Source organism: Rhinoderma darwinii, chromosome 2 (genome assembly GCF_050947455.1).
Source record: "Rhinoderma darwinii isolate aRhiDar2 chromosome 2, aRhiDar2.hap1, whole genome shotgun sequence".
NCBI classification, from domain to species: domain Eukaryota; kingdom Metazoa; phylum Chordata; class Amphibia; order Anura; family Rhinodermatidae; genus Rhinoderma; species Rhinoderma darwinii.
This window is the reverse complement of record NC_134688.1, coordinates 110,499,470-110,514,850: the sequence shown is the minus strand read 5'-3', so window position 1 is coordinate 110,514,850 and position 15,381 is coordinate 110,499,470.

Here is a 15,381-nt window from a genome sequence, read left to right as displayed (position 1 = left end):
TTTACAGAGGGCACTGTGGCATTATTTACAGAGGGCACTGTGGTACTACCTAAAAAGTGGCTGCCCAATCTTCATATTCTTGTGTCTGCCAAATGTTGCCAATTGAGCAGCCAGACTGCATTTAGTGACACTACTGGATTGTTAAAATAAGCACTTAGAGTAAACTCGCAAATTTCTGTGAAGTTTAAACCTAGCGGTATTATTATAGTAAGGTAGTATTGTTATAGTAATGTAGTATTATTATAGTAATGTAGTATTGTTATAGTAATGTATTATTATTATTATAGTAATGTAGTATTGTTATAGTAATGTAGTATTATTATAGTAATGTAGTATTTTTTAATAGTAATATAGTATTTTAGTATTGTAGTATTGTTATAGTAATGTATTATTATTATTATTATTATTATTATAGTAATGTAGTAGTATTATAGTAATGTAGTATTGTTATAGTAGTTCAAATAACTAATTAATTAACAAATATAAAAGAAATGCGGCCCGTGTGCTATTATGTCCGGGTGCGGGGTGTGATGTTTGGAGCGAGCTCCATATGCTGTGGGTGTCAGCTGAATTTTACAGCGGACACCCGGGACTAAGAGCCAGGAGCAGCAATCGCGCTGTACCTGACTGTTTAACCCCTCAAATGCGGCGGTCAATCGCGACCGCAGAATCTGAGGCGTTGAAGAAGGTGGGGGCCCCCTTTGACAGCTCATCGCCCCCCCCCCACGCAGTGGGATCGGGGGTGGCGATGGTTGTTATGGCAGCCCAGGGGCCTAATAAAGGGCCCCAGGGCGGCCTTCACTCTGCCTCTGGCAAGGCTTAGCAGAAGACTGTAAAAATGACGATCACTGGTTCAAGTCCACTAGGAGGGCTAATAAAGTGTGTAAAAAAAGTGAAAAAAAGTTTTTAGTAGTGAAAAAAAAAAATAATATTAAAAGTTTAAAAAAAATGTAATGTAAAAATTAACAAAAGTTAACAAAATTAAATTGGTATCGCTGTGTCCGTAAAAGTCCAAACTATTACAATGAAGCATTATTTATTGCGCACGGTGAACGCTGTAAAAAAAAATAAAACGACAAAATCGCTGTTTTTTTGGTCAATTTAGAACTCCAAAAATACGTTATAAAAAAGTGATTAAAAAGTTCTACATACCAAAAAATGGTACCGATAAAAACTACAGTTAGTCCCGCAAAAAATAAGCCCTCACACGGCTCAATCGATGAAAAAATAAAGTTAGGCTGTCAGAATGTGGCGACACAAAACATTATTTTTTTTTAACAAAAGGTTTTTTATCAATAAAAGTAGTAAAATATATTTTTTAAAAACTATATAAATTTGGTATCACCGTAATCGTATTGAGCCACAGAATAAAGATAAGTTGATGTTTTTACCGCAAAAACAAAACCCAAAAAACAATTGAAGAATCACAGTTTTTCCCAACTTCAGCCTGCAAAGAATTTTTTTTCTGTTTCCTGGTACATTATATGGAACTATAAATGGTACCAAAAGAAACTACAACTCCTCCCGCAAAAAAATAAGCCCTCACACCGCTCTATTGATGGAAAAATAAAAAAGTTATGGCTCTTGGAATGTGGGAAGTGAAAAACAAAAATGAAAAATAAAAAAATGGCTTCGTCCTGAAGGGGTTAATACATGGATGACTGTGTACATAAAACAACCTTTGTTAGTGCTCCCATCTTAATAACTCTATGTAGATGAAATTAGGGAGATCGCTAATGCATATAAGTATTAGTTAATATGTAATCAAAGGCCGGTCTTACCATCTAAGCAAAAGTCTTCCTACATAACCACCATGTACCCCAACGCGCGTTTCGCAATGTTTTGCTTCCTCAGGAGGTGCATAAATAATACTTATATGTATTAGCGATCTCCCTTGTTTCACCTACATAGAGTTATTAAGATGGGAAAACTTTTTTGGAGAGTCTAACAAAGGTTGTTTTATGTACTTTGTACACAGTCATCCATGTATTAAATGCTATTTTTCTATGAGTGGACATGTTCCATCATATAGAGTGTTAACTTGTACTAATAAGCATTTATAGTCTATCCTGCTATACCATTTACTAGAGTCTTTATCACCTTGAGATACTGTTTTTTTAAACTTTGTTGGTCTTGGATGCGTAATAAAATGTGTTATATTTTTATATTTACGTTGACTATATGCTCCTTTTTTACTAAAATATGTTTGAGCTCAGATTGTTTTAGCTTTTCATATCTTTCTATGTCAATGAATTAATGTGCTACTGTACAGAGCATAGGCAATTTGCTCATAAACTACTTTCTTTTCTTTTCAATTTTCTTTTTATTGAAAGAATTTTTCATAAAGAAATTTAAACAAACAAATAAATCATAATATCATTGCAACGAAAAAGTGCATAAACTACTTTCTAGCACTAGATAGATATATTTATATAATACAGCACACAAGAAAATGCCGACAGCACACTGCTAACACCAATGCCACCTTAGCACTACAGATAAATACATATGCATTACTGCTGAATGTACTTACAAATAGTAAGGTTCTTAGCACACATTTTGATCAAATTGTGTGAGCCCACCTGCCACGACAAGGTGTCCTCTATAAGGTAGGAATCTATGCTGCACATACACCCAGAACTGGGACTAAGCATACATATATCCGGGGATGGTAGGAACCATCATTAAACTAATTAAAATCACCCAGGGCAGAATGGGAGGATTGCAAGATCAAAAAAATGGAGGCAGTCACTAACCCCACATACTAGTCCTTCTCAATGAATTAGACTATCATCAAAAAGTTAATTTATTTCAGTAATTCAATTCAAAAAGTGAAACTCATATATTACAGTGAAGGAAATAAGTATTTGATCCCTTGCTGATTTTGTAAGTTTGCCCACTGTCAAAGTCATGAACAGTCTAGAATTTTTATTCTAGGTTAATTTTATCAGTGAGATATAGATGATATAAAAAAAAATACAGAAAATCACATAGTCAAAATTATATATATTTATTTGCATTGTGCACAGAGAAATAAGTATTTGATCCCCTACCAAGCATTAAGAGTTCAGCCTCCTCCAGACCAGTTACACGCTCCAAATCAACTTGGTGCCTGCATTAAAGACAGCTGTCTTAAATGGTCACCTGTATAAAAGACTCCTGTCCACAAACTCAATTAATCAGTCTGACTCTAACCTCTACAACATGGGCAAGACCAAAGAGCTTTCTAAGGATGTCAGGGACAAGATCATAGACCTGCACAAGGCTGGAATGGGCTACAAAACCATAAGTAAGACGCTGGGTGAGAAGGAGACAACTGTTGGTGCAATAGTAAGAAAATGGAAGACATACAAAATGACTGTCAATCGACATCGATCTGGGGCTCCATGCAAAATCTCACCTCGTGGGGTATCCTTGATCCTGAGGAAGGTGAGAGCTCAGCCGAAAACTACACGGGGGGAACTTGTTAATGATCTCAAGGCAGCTGGGACCACAGTCACCAAGAAAACCATTGGTAACACATTACGCCGTAATGGATTAAAATCCTGCAGTGCCCGCAAGGTCCCCCTGCTCAAGAAGGCACATGTACAGGCCCGTCTGAAGTTTGCAAATTAACATCTGGATGATTCTGAGAGTGATTGGGAGAAGGTGCTGTGGTCAGATGAGACTAAAATTGAGCTCTTTGGCATTAACTCAACTTGCCGTGTTTGGAGGAAGAGAAATGCTGCCTATGACCCAAAGAACACCGTCCCCACTGTCAAGCATGGAGGTGGAAACATTATGTTTTGGGGGTGTTTCTCTGCTAAGGGCACAGGACTACTTCACCGCATCAATGGGAGAATGGATGGAGCCATGTACCGTCAAATCCTGAGGGACAACCTCCTTCCCTCCACCAGGACATTAAAAATGGCTCGTGGCTGGGTCTTCCAGCATGACAATGACCCGAAACATACAGCCAAGGCAACAAAGGAGTGGCTCAAAAAGAAGCATATTAAGGTCATGGAGTGGCCTTGCCAGTCTCCAGACCTTAATCCCATCGAAAACTTATGGAGGGAGCTGAAGATCCGAGTTGCCAAGCGACAGCCTCGAAATCTTAATGATTTACAGATGATCTGCAAAGAGGAGTGGACCAAAATTCCATCTAACATGTGTGCAAACCTCATCATCAACTACAAAAAATGTCTGACTGCTGTGCTTGCCAACAAGGGTTTTGCCACCAAGTATTAAGTCTTGTTTGCCAAAGGGATCAAATACTTATTTCTCTGTGCACAATGCAAATAAATATATATAATTTTGACTATGTGATTTTCTGTTTTTTTAAAAATATATAATCTATCTCTTACTGGTAAAATTAACCTAGCCTAAAAATTCTAGACTCTTCATTTCTTTGACAGTGGGCAAACTTACAAAATCAGCAAGGGATCAAATACTTATTTCCTTCACTGTATATAGATTCATTATACGCAGAGTGATCTATTTCCAGCATTTTTTTCTTTTAATGTTGATGATTATGGCTAACAGTTAATGAAAACCGAAAATTTAGTCTCTAAGAAAATGTGAATAATTGGTAAAAGTTCAAAATTGTAGACTCATGGTGTCACACTCTCATTAGCTAATCAACACAAAACACGTGTGTAGCGTCCATGGCCGCGGGCCGTCCAGTTTACTGGATGGATCTGTGAGCGCTGGTCCCCATCTCCTTCCTAGGAGACGCCAGCGCTCACTTCCACTCCGGTCCGATGCGTCCCGTAGGGTGCGCGCATGCGCTCGTGTCCGCTCTTAAAGGTCCAGCGCGCACACATGAAAACAATCATTATCATCAACTCACATGATTTCCTGGACTATAAGAAGCCCTTTGCCCTTCTTATCCTTGCCTGAGTGTTGTTTGTCATAGAGACGGGGATTCTGCTGCAGAAGTGAGTGACATCGCTGTGTCCATATATGGACAGTGTAGTCACTCACTTCTCCTGTAGCGGAATCCCCGGCCATAGAGTCGGGGATTCCGCTGCAGAAGTGAGTGACATCGCTGTGTCCATATATGGACAGTGTAGTCACTCACTTCTCCCGTATAACGGAATCCCCGACCATAGAGTCGGGGATTCCGCTGCAGAAGTGAGTGACATCGCTGTGTCCATATATGGACAGTGTAGTCACGCACTTCTCCTGTAGCGGAATCCCCGGCCATAGAGTCGGGGATTCCGCTGCAGAAGTGGGTGACATCGCTGTGTCCATATATGGACAGTGTAGTCACTCACTTCTCCTGTAGCGGAATCCCCGGTCATAGAGTCGGGGATTCCGCTGCAGAAGTGAGTGACTTCGCTGTGTCCATATATGGACAGCGTAGTCACTCACTTCTCCTGTAGCGGAATCCCCGGCCATAGAGTCGGGGATTCCGCTGCAGAAGTGAGTGACATCGCTGTGTCCATATATGGACAGTATAGTCACTCACTTCTCCCGTATAACGGAATCCCCGGTCATAGAGTCGGGGATTCCGCTGCAGAAGTGAGTGACTTCGCTGTGTCCATATAATGACAGCGTAGTCACTCACTTCTCCTGTAGCAGAATCCCCAATCCCCGGCCGGGGATTGGGGATTCCGACTCCCACCGGGAGCAAAAAAAGACCCTCCTCCTCCTCCTCCTCACATGCACTCTGCACTGTGAGGAGGAGGAGGAGAGAGAGCACGCGAGCGATGGAATACATGGCCATTACTCGGGACACATTCCGGGGATGGCCGTGTATTACCCGGCCCCATAGACTTCTATGTGAGCAGGGCGGCCGGGTAAACGGCCGAAAATAGGGCATGTCCCATTTTTTTACCGCCAGGTTTCCCGGGCCGTCAAAAAATCGGTCGTGTGAATAGCCCCATTAGGGGTCTATTGTTCCTAATGCAGCCGGGTGACGGCCGATTTATGAACGGCCATCACCCGGCAGAATGTGAATAAGGGCTTAGAGGGGGGCGCCAGCGCCACCTCCTCCTGCACTATAATTGTACCTGTGTCTTTAGGACACAGGTACAATTAGAAGCAATGAATGGCCGGGTACGTTCCGTGCCCGGCCATTCAGCTCTTTTTTACGAGTGAAGCAGTATCACGCTTCCGTCGCTGAAAGGCGCTGACTGACAGGGAAAGTCATCCTGCCCAGCCAATCAGCACCTTTCATAGACGCTTCGTTCAACCCCCAGGAGACCTGCGAAGAAGATAGCAGGTCTCCATCGCTGCCGGCCAGCGTGGGAGCGGGATTAAGGTGAGTTTGAATAGTTTGTTATTTTAGTGTAATAAAAAAGTGTGTGGCATTATCTACAGGGGGGGCTTTATCTATGGGGGGGCTTTATGTACGGGGGGCTTTATCTATGGGGGGCTTTATCTACAGGGGGGTCTTTATCTATGGGGGCTTTATCTACAGGGGGCTTTATCTTTAGGGGGGCTATATACTGGGGTGGGCTATCTATGGAGCACCATATACAGGGGTGGGCTATATCTACAGGGGGGCTAAATACAGGGGTGGGCTATCTATGGAGCACTATATACAGGGGTGGGCTATATCTACAGGGGGGCTATATACAGGGGTGGGCTATCTATGGAGCACTATATACAGCGGTGGGCTATATCTACAGGGGGCCTATATACAGGGGTGGGCTATATGTGGAGCACTATATACAGGGGTGGACTATATGTGGAACACTACATACAGGCGTGGGCTATATACAGGGGTGGGCTATCTATGGAGCACTATAGGGGGCGCTATTTGTGGGACACTATATACAGGTGTGGGCTATATGGGGGCACTATCTACAGGGGGCTCTATGGGGGGCACTAGCTACAGGGGGCTCTATGGCAGGCGCTATCTATAGGGGGCACAGTGTGTGCTTGTGTGTGTGGGTGTGTGTGGGACACGGTGTATGGTGCTATTATAATTAGAGGTGCAGTGTATGGTGCTATTATATTTAGGGGCGTAGTCTGTGGTATAATGAGAACTTTATCTTTGTTTATAGGTGTAGAAATGTTGGAAAAGTGAGAAGCTAAAGACATCTGAGCGGCAAACTGCAGAAATGGTCTGTGACCGGGAGAAGTCATCATAGAGGTCTGGACCGGATGGAGAAAAAGAACTAGAATCTGAGATGTCACCGATGAGTCTCTTAATGTAAATGTTTATTCTGCCTCTAATCAGCAATGTAGTCACTGTATGATCTGCAGTGAGATGATGGGTGGTATGATTATGATATGATTTATTTTTTGTGAAACAGCAACTCCCAGCATATCCTTACCATTGTTTGGGCCATGCTGGGAGCTGTAGTTTTACGCTGTACATACCTATACTGCAGGGATTGCATTAAATTGAGCTGTATTTGTGCTGGTGTTGTATTTATGTGCTGAGCTTGGTTCTGGTGCTGTATATATGTACTGAGCTTGGTTCTGGTGTTGTGTATAGAACTATATTGCTTGTAAAATGTACAAATGTTTTTATGCTCGAGTTACATAAAAATAAATGTGGAAAAGAAATGACACGTCATTGATTGGAAGAGAAAACAAACACGGCGAGGGGGAAGGAGATGTCGGGAAAGAGGTTGGGGGGGGCGCCAAACTGAATCTTTGCCCCAGGTGCTGGAGAACCTTGCTACGCCTCTGCCTAAGCACTACACTAGATATGAATTACTGCTGAATCTACTTACAAATAGTGAAGTTCTTAGCGCACATTTTGAATAAATTGAATGAGCCCATCTGCCACGACAAGGCATCCTCTATAAGGGTGGGAACCTATGCTGCACATACACCCAGAACTGGGACTTATCCTACATATATTTATATAATAGTGACCATAGATAAAAAAGGAGATGTCTACATAGTAAATGCCATGCTACTTTATCCTACAGTAAAGCTGGCCATACTCCAGAGGTGTAGTTAAAAGGTCATGGATTCTGGTGAAAATAATTTTGGTGAGGTCACCTCCACTGTATGTCTCCATTGTCGTATTCCTTGTATGTATATATATATATATCAATATACACTACCGTTCAAAAGTTTGGGGTCACCCAGACAATTTTGTGTTTTCCATGAAAACTCACACTTATATTTATCAAATGAGTTGCAAAATGACTAGAAAATATAGTCAAGACATTGACAAGGTTAGAAATAATGATTTTTATTTAAATTAATAATTTTCTCCTTCAAACTTTGCTTTCGTCAAAGAATGCTCCATTTGCAGCAATTACAGCATTGCAGACCTTTGGCATTCTAGCTGTTAATTTGCTGAGGTAATCGGGAGAAATTTCACCCCATGCTTCCAGAAGCCCCTCCCACAAGATGGATTGGCTTGATGGGCACTTCTTGCGTACCATACAGTCAAGCTGCTCCCACAACAGCTCTATGGGGTTGAAATCTGGTGACTGCGCTGGCCACTCCATTACAGATAGAATACCAGCTGCCTGCTTCTTCCCTAAATAGTTCTTGCATAATTTGGAGGTGTGCTTTGGGTCATTGTCCTGTTGTAGGATGAAATTGGCTCCAATCAAGCGCTGTCCACAGGGTATGGCATGGCATTGCAAAATGGAGTGATAGCCTTCCTTATTCAAAATCCCTTTTACCTTGTACAACTCTCCCACTTTACCAGCACCAAAGCAACCCCAGACCATCACATTACCTCCACCATGCTTGACAGATGGCGTCAGGCACTCTTCCAGCATCTTTTGTTCTGCGTCTCACAAATGTTCTTCTGTGTGATCCAAACACCTCAAACTTAGATTCGTCTGTCCATAACACTTTTTTCCAATCTTCCTCTGTCCAATGTCTGTGTGCTTTTGCCCATATTAATCTTTTCCTTTTATTAGCCAGTCTCAGATATGGCTTTTTCTTTGCCACTCTGCCCTGAAGGCCAGCATCCCGGAGTCGCCTCTTCACTGTAGACGTTGACACTGGCGTTTTGTGGGTACTATTTAATGAAGCTGCCAGTTGAGGACCTGTGAGACGTCTATTTCTCAAACTAGAGACTCTAATGTACTTGTCTTGTTGCTCAGTTGTGCAGCGGGGGCCTCCCACTTCTCTTTCTACTCTGGTTAGAGTCTGTTTGTGCTGTCCTCTGAAGGGAGTAGTACACACCGTTGTAGGAAAGCTTCAGTTTCTTGGCAATTTCTCGCATGGAATAGCCTTCATTTCTAAGAACAAGAATAGACTGTCGAGTTTCAAATGAAAGCTCTCTTTTTCTAGCCATTTTGAGAGTTTAATCGAACCCACAAAATGTAATGCTCCAGATTCTCAACTAGCTCAAAGGAAGGTCAGTTTTATAGCTCCTCTAAACAGCAAAACTGTTTACAGCGGTGCTAACATAATTGCACAAGGGTTTTCAAGTGTTTTCTAATCATCCATTAGCCTTCTAACACAGTTAGCAAACACAATGTACCATTAGAACACTGGAGTGATGGTTGCTGGAAATGGGCCTCTATACACCTATGTAGATATTGCATTAAAAAACAGACGTTTGCAGCTAGAATAGTCATTTAGCACATTAACAATGTATTTCTGATTAATTTAATGTTATCCTCATTGAAAAAAACTGTGCCTATTTTGCAAAAATAAGGAAATTTCTAAGTGACCCTAAACTTTTGAACGGTAGTGTATATCTATATAGATATATAGATATATATAGATATCTATATCTATATATATATACAGCACACAAAAAAATAGTGACAGCACTCTGCGAACACCAATGTCACCTAAACCGCTAAATCAACTTACAATAGGGAGGTTCTTAGTGCACATTTTTATCAAATTGTGTGTATATATATATATATATATATATATATATACATATACAGTGAAGGAAATAAGTATTTGATCCCTTGCTGATTTTGTACGTTTGCCCACTGTCAAAAACATGAACAGTCTAGAATTTTTAGGCTAGGTTAACCCCTTCCCGTTCCTGGACGTACTATTAGGTCATGGCAGCTGCATCGTTCGCGCTCCATGACCTAATAGTACGTCTCGGGAGTAACGGCCGTTTTGGCCGTCCTCCCGACACATACAGGAGCTGTGACAGCTGCTGTCTCGTACAGCAGCTGTCACAGCTCCTACAGCGGGGACCGATCACTGTGTTGCCGCTGATTAACCCCTTAAAAGCCGCGTTCTATAGAGATTGCGGCTTTTTAGGGGTTAAGCTGCCATCGCCGGCCTGCTACACGATAGCGGCCGGCGATGGTGACTATGGCAACCGGACACCAAACAATGGCGTCCGGCTATGCCATCGACGGAAGCCTAGTGGGTCCTGACAACGTCAGGACCCACTATGCTTGCTGTCAGTGAGTAGCTGACAGTTCTAATACACTGCACTACGCATGTAGTGCAGTGTATTAGAATTGCGATCAGGGCCTCCTGCCCTCAAGTCCCTTAGTGGGACAAAGTAATAAAGTAAAAAAAAAGTTAAAAGAAGATGTGTAAAAATAAGAAAATAAAAGTTTTAAAAGTATTAAAAGTAAAAATCCCCCTTTTTACCTTATCAGTCATTTATTATTAATAAAAATATATAAACAAACAAATAAACTATACATAATTGGTATCGCTGTGTCCTTAACGGCCTGAACTACAAAATTATTTTGTTATTTATCCCGCACGGTGAACGCCGTAAAAGAAAATAATAATAAACCGTACCACAATCACAATTGTTTGGTAACTTCACCTCCCAAAACATGGAATAAAAAGAGATCAAAAAGTCGCATGTACCTAAAAATGGTACTGATCGAAACTACAGTTCGTTACGCAAAAAATAAGTCCTTGCACGGCTTTATTGATTGAAAAATAAAAAAGTTCTGGCGCTTAGAATAAGGTAACACAAAAAGTGAATGATTTTTTACAAAACGTATTTTATTGTGCAAACGCCATAAAACATAGGGTATCGCCATAATCATATCGCCCCGCAGAATAAAGTGAATATGTCATTTATAGCGCACGGTGAACGCTGTAAAAAAATAGAATAAAAAAACAATAGTAGAATTGCTGTTTTTTAGTCACCACGGCACCTAAAAATAGAATAAAAACTGATCAAAAAGTCGCATGCACCCTTTCCAATGTTTTGGCACCACAAGACCTCTTCAAACCGGACATGGTGCCTAATAAAAAAGAGGCCTCAAAATCCACTAGGTGCTCCTTTGCTTCGGAGGCCGCTGCTTCAGTCCATTACCGCCCGAGGGCCACATGTGGGATATTTCTCTAAACTGGAGAATCTGGGCAATACATATTAAGTTGCGTTTCTCTGATAAATCCTTTCGTGTTAGAAAAAAAATGGTATAAAGAGGATTTTCTGACAAAAAAAAAAATGTAAATTTCACCTCTACTTTGCTCTAAATTTCTGTGAAACACCTAAAGGGTTCATAAACTTTCTAAATGCTGTTGTGAACACTTTGACAACTTCAGAACTGAACTGTAACTGAACTGTAAATAAATTAGGCAATACTTCACTTCTTACATTATACTGATAATGAGCCATGCCCACCCCGAGATGACCCCAGTTTTGACCGTTTGTATAAACGGAGACCCCTATTAGACCGTTTCAGTGCCCGGTTTTCCCAAGCATACACCCCCGAGAAGTGTATTTCTATTGATGAGTCCCTGGTACATTTTAAAGGGAGGGTTCAATTTCGTGAGTACCTGCCGGGTAAGAGGGCAAGGTATGACGTGAAGATGTATAAGCTGTGCGAGAGTGCATCAGGGTATACCTACAGGTTTAGGATATATGAAGGAAAGGCCACCCCCGAACCAGACTGCATCCTGGACTACAATAGATACATTGGAGGGATGGACTTGTCAGATCAAATCCTGAAGCCCTACATCGCCATGCGCTGTGGTATAAGAAGCTGGCCGGGCACATCATACAGATGGCTTTGTACAATGCGTACGTGCTACGTCGATGTGCAGGCCAGACGGGAACTTTCCTGGAATTTCAAGAGGTGATTATCAAGAACCTAATCTTTAGGGACCAAGAAGAGGGGAAAACCCAGTACTTCTGGAAGCGGGGCCACACGCATCGTACCAAGGCGGCAACACTTTCCAGGAGAAGTTCCCCAAACTGGCAAGAAGGGAAAAAGTCAAAAGAGGTGCAAAGTCTGCTATAGGAGGGCGATAAGGGATGACACAATATATGAATGTGACACGTGTCCCGAATAACCAGAGCTCTGTATGAAAGAGTGTTTTAAAATTTATCATACATCCCTTGGTTTATAATTTACCCCAATTTTACTTACCCTGATGTACTCCGCACAGCTTATCCCCCCTCGTCTTTCCCCTCTGAGCCCTGCTGTGTGCCCAGGCAGCTGATAACAGCCACATGTAGGGTATTGCCATACCCGGGAGAACCCACATTACAGTTTATGGGGTGTAGGTCTCCGGTCAAAATGCTCACTACACCTCTAGATGAATGCCTTAAGGGTGTAGTTTTTAAAACGGGGTCACTTCTTGCGGGTTTCAACTGTACTGGTACCTCAGGTGCTTCTGCATACATGACTTCGCACTAGAAAATCCCCAGTAGGCCAAATGGTGGTCCTTTCCTTCTGAGCCCTCCCATGGGCCCAAACGGCAGTTTATCACCACAAATGGGGTATTGCGGCACTCAGAACAAATTGCGCAACAGAATGGGGTATTTTGTTTCTTGTGAAAATAAGAAATTTTCAGCCAAAACTACATATTATTTGAAAAAAATAATTTTGTTTTCATTCCCAGCCCAATTCAAATAAGTTCTGTGAAAAAACGATGGGGTCAAAATGGTCACAGCACCCATAAATGAATTCCTTGAGGGGTGTAGTTTCCAAAATGGGGTCATTTGTGGTTGGTTTCTATTGCTTTGATACCTCTGGGGCTCTGCAAATGCGACATGGCACCCGAAAACAAATCCAGCAAAATCTGGACTCCAAAGAACAAATAGTGCTCCTTTCCTTCTGAGCCCTCCCATGGGGTATTGCCGCATTCAGGACAAATTGGGCAACAAAATGGAGTATTTTATTTCTTGTGAAAATAAGAATTTTTGAGCTAAAATGACATATTATTGGAAAAAATATATATTTTTTTAATTCCCAGCTCAATTCAAATAAGTTCTGTTAAGAAACTATGGGGTCAAAATGGTCACATTACCCATAAATGAATTCCTTGAGGGGTGTAGTTTCCAAAATGGGGTCACTTCTGGTGGGTTTCCATTGCTTTGATACCTCTGAGGCTCTGCAAATGCGACATGGCACCAGAAAACCAATCCAGCAAAATCTGGACTCCAACAAACACATAGCGCTCCTTTCCTTCTGAGCCCTCCCATGGGCCCAAACGGCAGTTTATCACCACAAATGGGGTATTGCCACACTAAGGACAAATTGGGCAACAAAATGGGGTATTTTGTTCCCTGTGAAAATAAGAAATTTTGATCACAAATGACATTTTATTGGAAAAAATGAAATTTTTTTCATTTCACAGCCCAATTCAAATACGTACTGTGAAAAAACTGTGCGGTCAAAATGGTAACAACAACAACAAATGAATTCCTTTGGGGGTTGTTGTTTCCAAAATGGGGTCACTATTGGGGGATTCCTCCTGTTTTGGTACCTCAACACCTCTTCAAACCTGACATGCTGCCTAAAATATATTCTAATAAAAAAGAGGACTCAAAATGCATTAGGTGCTTCTTTGCTTCTAGGGCTTGTGTTTTATTCCACGAGCGCAGTAGAGCCACATGTGGGACATTTCTAAAAACTGCAGAATCTGGACAATACATATTTAGTAGTGTTTCTCTGGTAAAACCTTCTATGTTACAGAAAAAAAAATGAATAAAATTGAAATTCAGCAAGAAAAATTACATTTGCAAATTTCACCTCCACTTTGCTTTCATTCCTGTGAAGTGCCTGAAGGGTTAAAAAACTTTCTAAATGCTGTTTTGAATACTTTGAGGGGTCTAGTTTTTAAAATGGGGTGTTTTATCAGGGTTTCTAATACATAGGCCCCTCAAAGCCACTTCAGATTTCAAGAGGTACCTTAAAAAAAAGGCTTTTGAAATTTTCTTAAAAATATGAGAAATTGCTGTTTATGTTCTAAGCCTTGTAACGTCCAAGAAAAATAAAAGAATGTTCAAAAAATGATGCCAATCTAAAGTAGACATATGGTAAATGTGAACTAGTAACTATTTTGGGTGGTATAACCGTCTGTTTTACAAGCAGATGCATTTAAATTCTGAAAAATTAAATTTTTTAAAAATTTTCTCTACATTTTGCAATTTTTCACCAATAAACACTGAATATATCGACCAAATTTTACCAAGAACATGAAGCCCAATGTGTCACGAGAAAACATTCTCAGAATCGGTTGGGTAGGTTTAAGCATTCCGACGTTATTACCACATAAAGTGAAATATGTTAGATTTGAAAAATGAGCTTTGAGCCTTAAGGTCAAAACTAGGCTGCATCTTACCAGTGAGAGAGAGATTATATTTTAAAAAAACAGAAAATCACATTGTCAAAATTATATATATTTATTTGCATTGTGCACAGAGAAATAAGTATTTGATCCCTTTGTCAAACAAGACTTAATACTTGGTGGCAAAACCCTTGTTTGCAAGCACAGCAGTCAGACATTTTTTGTAGTTGATGATGAGGTTTGCACACATGTTAGATGGAATTTTGGCCCACTCCTCTTTGCAGATCATCTGTAAATCATTAAGATTTCGAGGCTTTCGCTTGGCAACTCGGATCTTCAGCTCCCTCCATAAGTTTTCGATGGGATTAAGGTCTGGAGACTGGCAAGGCCACCCCATGACCTTAATGTGCTTCTTTTTGAGCCACTCCTTTGTTGCCTTGGCTGTATGTTTTGGGTCATTGTCGTGCTGGAAGACCCAGCCACGAGCCATTTTTAATGTCCTGGTGGAGGGAAGGAGGTTGTCACTCAGGATTTGACGGTACATGGCTCCATCCATTCTCCCATTGATGCGGTGAAGTAGTCCTGTGCCCTTAGCAGAGAAACACCCCCAAAACATAATGTTTCCACCTCAATGCTTGACAGTAGGAATGGTGTTCTTTGGGTCATAGGCAGCATTTCTCTTCCTCCAAACACGGCGAGTTGAGTTGAGTTGAGTTAATGCCAAAGAGCTCAATTTTAGTCTCTTCTGACCACAGCACCTTCTCCCAATCACTCTCAGAATCATCCAGATTTTCATTTGCAAACTTCAGACGGGCCTGTACATGTGCCTTCTTGAGCAGGGGGACCTTGCGGGCACTGCAGGATTTTAATCCATTACGGCGTAATGTGTTACCAATGGTTTTCTTGGTGACTGTGGTCCCAGCTGCCTTGAGATCATTAACAAGTTCCCCCCGTGTAGTTTTCGGCTGAGCTCTCACCTTCCTCAGGATCAAGGATACCCCACGA